The 6,061-nt window shown below is 46.9% G+C and overlaps 1 non-coding gene across 1 annotated transcript; it reads left to right on the top strand.

Annotated features, from left to right (window-relative positions):
* Positions 1–1,276: 1,276 nt before the first annotated feature.
* LOC142442196 (U1 spliceosomal RNA) lies at positions 1,277–1,438 on the top strand. The gene has a single exon (XR_012783424.1). It is a non-coding gene; the product is annotated as a U1 spliceosomal RNA (small nuclear RNA).
* The last annotated feature ends 4,623 nt before the right edge of the window (positions 1,439–6,061 follow it).

The raw sequence follows: 6,061 nt of genomic DNA, 5'->3' as shown, positions 1-6,061 counted from the left end.
CAAGGTCCTTCTACCACTTTCTCCAGCTCCAGGGCTCCATCAGCGTAGCTCCATGTGGCTTGTCAATGGGAATATCTCTCAGGGAGATGAAGCAGAGAGAGTGCTGGACCATGACCAGGGCGGGACTCCAGGCTTTTCCAAATTGATAGATTATGTAACTGCCACACTAGATTTGAAAATTATAGACCAATAACTGATGTTGACACCAAAATTTTCAACAAAATTCTAGTTAACAGAATCCAACAAAGCATTTTCAAAAAATCCTCAACATCGAAAAGTGCATCATGATCAAGTGGGATTTATACCAGATATGCAAAGATGGTTTAAAATTAGAAAACCATTCATATAATTCACCACATAAACAAAATAAAGCATAAGAACCATATGCTCATATCAATCAACGTTGAAAAGGTGCTTGATAAAATTAAACATCTCTTCTTGATAAAACCACACTGTAAAATAGGAATAGAAGAGAAATTTCTCAACACAGTAAAGGCCATAAATGCAAAACCGACGGCGAGCATCTCCAGGAGAGCAATTGAAAGCATTCCCCTTTAGAGCACGAGCCAGGCACTGTTCTTGTTTCATATAGTCCTAGAAGCCTTAGCCAGACTGGCAAGACACCAAAACAGTTAAAGACATCCACATTGTCACAGAAAACAAAACTCTCTTTATTTGCATATATAAAATCCTCTATATAATACACCCCCAAAGATTCCATGAAAAAATACTGGGACTAATTGAAAATTTTGATAATGTAGAAGACTATAAGATTAACATATGGAAGTCAGTTGCATTTTTGCGTATTAAAGAAGATGACACTGAAAAGGAAACTAAATAATACCATTTGTAATAAGTATCCAAAAGAGAAAATATATACAAATAATTTCGTGAGGGAGGGGAAAAAATGAGGAGCTGATACCAAGTAGACAGAAAATGTTTTGAGAAGGATGATAGCAACAAGTGTACAAATGTACTTGACTCAACATATGGATGGATGGATGGATGGATGGATGGATGGATGGACGGACTGTGATGTGTTGTACATGCCCCCAATAAAATGATTAAAAATTAAAAAAATAAATATTACTGGAGACACAAAAGACTTATACAAAGGAAACAACAAAAAACTTATCCAAGAAACAAAGAGAGATTTACACAAATAGAAGACTATTCCATGCCCCTGGGTAGGAAAGCTAAATGTAGTGAAAATGTCAATATTACCAAAAGCACTGTATCAATTCAATGCAACTTCAATCCAAATCCTAAAACAATTTTACTTACCTGGCAGGGGAGACGCCATGATCACGAAGGTGGTTTTCCCAGGGCGAGGCTTATCCATTGCACTCCGGATATGCTGACCCCTGTGATTTCCCCAAATGTGGGAAACTCAACTGCATACTTTGTGGTAGTGGGGACTGCATTCGCGCTCTCCCTTGAAAAAAAAAATCCTAAAACAATTATTCAAAGAAATTGACAAACTAATCATCAATTTTATGTGGACAGAGCATGTATACTGGTAAAGATAAGAGGTGGAAACACAGGGAATGCAGGACAGATAAACCCATCAGGACCAATAATGAGAGTAGTGATACCAGGAGGGGAAGGGGAAGGTGGGGGAGGGAGGGGAGAAAGGGGGCTCTGATCCAAATGATCTATATATAACCCACCCACCCCCGGGAGCCAGACAACAGAAAAGTGGGTGAAGGGAGACATTGGTTAGTGTAAGACATGAAAAAATAATACTAATTTATAAATTATCAAGGGTTCATGAGGGAAGGAGGGAGGGAGGGGGAGAATGAGGAGCTGATACCAAGGACTCATGTAGAAAGAAAATGTTTTGAAAATGATGATGACAACATATGTACAAATGTGCTTGACACAATGGGTGGATGTATGGATTGTGATAAAAGCAGAATTGTACGTGGAAAGGAAAGAAACCCAGGACAAATAAAACACAAAATTAAAATAGGAGGCCCTTCATTTCCAGATTTTACGACGTATTATCTAGCACGGAATCAAAACCGTTTGGTACTGGTACAATGGTGACATGAAGTCCAATGGGTTAGAATTGAGAACCCAAAGCAAGCAAGGGTTTCTGTGGCTGTGACTCATTACAGGGACAGCTAGTCTCTCCTGAGGAGTGTCTGATGGGTTGGAACTGACAGCTATTTATTGAGCAACCTAGCCCATCCCATGACGCAATACCACCAGGAATCCTTAGCCAGATGCCATTTAACCCTCAACCATAAAAATAGGTGTGGATGAGCCTCTCTGACCTCGAGCGGATAGCTGTCATGCTGCCCTGATGCTAGGTCCCTGGCTCCTGGCTTGGGTCCTCCATTCCCCGGCAGACAACTGCCTGAGTCCCAGGGGTTGGCATTGAGCGGGCAGATGCATGAGGGTGAAGGCATCCCTGCAGTGCCACATGGAGGACGCAGAAGCAGGGAATCGGACAGGGAGACCAGGGCCAGCCCAGAGTGTGCAGATTGTGGCCAATCCCACATTTAGGGATTTCCTACTCAACAGATTGCCACTCAACAAACCAGCAGCCATAATGAGTTCCTCAGCTACAGGAAGGGGTGATGTCAACCTGAAATTGCTGCTTGGCTCCTCCCACCAGCATGACTGTAGCTTTCCCAGCCAGGGGTCATCCCACTGAGGCCCAGGGCACACCAGCCTTGTGCGTGAGCAGTCAGCATGCTCACCACTGGGTCATGCTGAGCAGCGTGGTAGTGAACAGCATAGGGTCTTATAGCCAAGCTGCCAGTCCCAGACCCTGCCCTGTTTCCCACTGACTCAGGAGCTAAAGTGAGCTTCGGTCTCCTCAGCTGCACAACAGACAATGAATAGAACCAGACTCACAGGATGAGAGGATCAAATTAGATAAATGCGCCAAGACCCTGGCACGTAAACAACACTGAGAAAATACCCTGTTCTCAGGAGCACCCAGGCCTGTCTGCTCAAGGGGCTTTGGGACACAGCGTTTATTAAGGGGCTCATTCATTCTTCAAGCATCTGGAGGAAGGAGAACAGGATGATTAGGTATGCCACAGGCTCAAGATACAAAACAAAACAAATCAACTCAGTGCCCTGGACTCCATGCTAATTCACAGCAACCCTGTAGGACAGATAGAACTACCTTCTGGGTTCCCCAAGCTATAACTTTATGACAGTAGAAAGCCCTGTTTTTCTCCCAGGGAGTGGCTGGTGGTTTCAAGCTGCTGACCTTGTGGATCACAGGCCAAGTAGCCACTGCACCCCCAGGACTGCAGACACAGCCTCAGAGATCAGAAATACCCTCTTCTGCTATATGACCTTGGGAAAGCGATTTGACCTTTCTGGGCCTTGGGTTCTCCTTTGGTAAAACAGGTGTCAAAGTCACCCCTACCTCTTCATGATTAAATGAGAACACCACCCCAAAAGTGCTTGGCACGCTGTTTGACACAAAAGTGCTTGGCACGCTGCCCAGTAAAACTTCGAGGCCTGAGAGGGAGGAAGGTGTTGGAATGGGGTGGACCTGAGGGCCTTCGCCCCACAATTAGGGACACCTGTCCCGTTAGCAGGGACAAAGTGAGAGTCACTGGAGCCATAGGAGTCAGCGGGGCCAGCAGGCATGACCAGGGGTGCGCAGTGCCTTCTGAACTTGAGAACAGAGATAGCCCTGCTAAAAGGACCTGGGACATCCCTCAGAGCTTCTGTGGCTTCCAAACCCCCTGCCAGCCACATCCCTCTACCATCTAAGTATCCCCCTCAGACAGGGTGAGGATAATGCTGGGTGGAAATCTGGAGAAAGCTGGAAGTCCACTTTGAGGTCAGACACAAGCTCTGTGTCTGTGTGAGGGGTCTTCAGGCATCCTGGGGACCACCCACGAGGGAGTGAGCATCAGGAGTCCCTGGAGAGCTTGCTACCTGTGCAGTTCCCAACCCTGTCTCTGACTCAGCAGGCCTGCGATGGTCCTGGGACCTGCATTTCAATAGGCACTGCTGGCTTTTGAGGCTGAGCCCTTCAGCCTGCACTTGGAACTGCACTCCCAGGAGGCCCCCGGACCATTAAAACACATGGTCTACAGGAGCAAGTCCTGCTCTCCAGCTAGGCAGGCAGTCCAGACCATGTCTTCCCCACTCTGTTCCTGCACACTTTTGCTCTACCATCACGTGTGCCCCACGCTGTTGCCTCTCCTACCTGGCCAACTCCTGATCCTACTCTTAGATTCAGCTCTGAAGCCAGGCTTCTTCTTGCATAGGCAGCAGGCTGCAGCTGGAGCGTGGGGGTCTCAGAGAGCCCAGATGTGGGTCAAGGGCTACCTCCCTCTCCTTGGATGTTCTTAGGGCCCAGGAGGCAGCCTCAGGAGCAGCAGGTGGGGCTGTGAGTCAGATCTGGTCCCTGCTAGGGTGCCTTTCCAGACACAGGAGTGTGCTAATGACCTGTGAGGGATGTACTGGCCACAAAACCGAGGTGGCATGGAGCGGTCCCCAAGAGCCTGAGAATCCAATTCTGACTGAGTCTTCCCTATGGTATCTGGATGACCCAAGATAAGTGAGCCGCCCCTCCGACCTTCCTTTTTCTTATCTGCAACGTGGAGATAAAGCTCACTGCACTGCTTCTGTGTGTCCCTGCCGTGCCTGAGAAAATGGAAATGAAAGTGCCGAGCTAACAAGACACAGCCCATCTTCCCAAACAAGACGAGGAACCCAGAAACAAAAGGACCAACAGATACTACAAACGGAAAGATTTTGTGAGAGCAAAGATGCCTCCCCACCCCCACCCCCCAAAAAAAAGTTAAAAGAGAAGTGGGTCATCTGGTGGGAAATTTAAAAAAAATCATTTTACTGGGGGCTCGTAAAACACTTATCACAATCCATCCATCCACCCACCCATTCATCCATCCATCCATCCATCCATCCATCCATTGTGTCAAGCACATTTTACATTTGTTGCCCCCATCATTCTCAAAACATTTGCTTTCCACTTGGGCTCCTCATTTTTCCCCTCCCTTCCTGCTCCCCCCTCCCCCATGAACCCTTGATAATTTATAAATTTTTATTATTTTGTCATCTTACACTGTCTGATGTCTCCCTTCACCCACTTTTGTGTTGTCCGTCCCCCAGGGAGGAGGTCACATGTAGATCCTCGTAATCGGTTCCCTCTTTGCACCCACCCTCCCTCCACCACATAGCCGTTTTGCCGCCATCACAATCCAGTTTTCAGTTATATTTCCCCTGTGGCTTGTATCCTCAGTCCCTCTGTCTGCCGCTAGCTCATCTCCTGGGGACCGATCACCAGTCTTCAGTCCATTTGCAAAAACATCATGAAACGGAGCCAGCCATTGGAGACCGTTTGAAGATCTCTTTCATTTAGTGCCATGCATTTGAGACTCAACTATAAGGGCTTCACAGAGTTCATGGAAAATTCCTTGACCTGTCCATCCTGTCTTTCCATGAATTTCTGCATGGTGTCATGCGTCAGAAGTGAGTTCTATTGCTCAGTGCTGTTTGGCTCTATGAATTTATTCAGTAATGTGGAGACCATGTGGGTTTATTTATTGAGCTTGCTTTTCCATTCAATTGCAGGGAGGCATATTGAGCCATGTCCAACTTTGGTGATTACCAATAAAGTTTCAAGCAACGTTTGTGTGCACACAGGGGTCAGATGGCTAGATAAAGGGACACAAGCAGACTGGCTCGGAGCAGAGCAGGGGTGAGGTGTCACTGCTGTCTCTTCTTAGCAGTTGAGCCCTTTACCCACTCACTGCACCCCTGCGAAGCTTTCAATTTACCACTCACTCACTCACTCTCTCTCTCTCTCTCACTCACTCTCTCTCTCACTCACTCTCTCACTCTCACTCACTCTCTCACTCACTCACTCTCTCTCTCACTCTCTCTCTCACTCACTCACTCACTCTCTCTCTCTCTCTCTCTCACTCACTCACTCACTCACTCACTCTCTCACTCACTCAATCACTCACTCTCTCACTCACTCTCTCACTCAATCACTCACTCTCTCTCTCACTCAATCACTCACTCTCTCTCTCTCTCACTCACTCACTCTCTCTCTCTC

This window comes from Tenrec ecaudatus, chromosome 2 (genome assembly GCF_050624435.1).
Source record: "Tenrec ecaudatus isolate mTenEca1 chromosome 2, mTenEca1.hap1, whole genome shotgun sequence".
NCBI lineage: Eukaryota > Metazoa > Chordata > Mammalia > Afrosoricida > Tenrecidae > Tenrec > Tenrec ecaudatus.
Note: the sequence above shows the minus strand (reverse complement) of the source record. Positions and strands in the feature narration are given on the sequence as shown.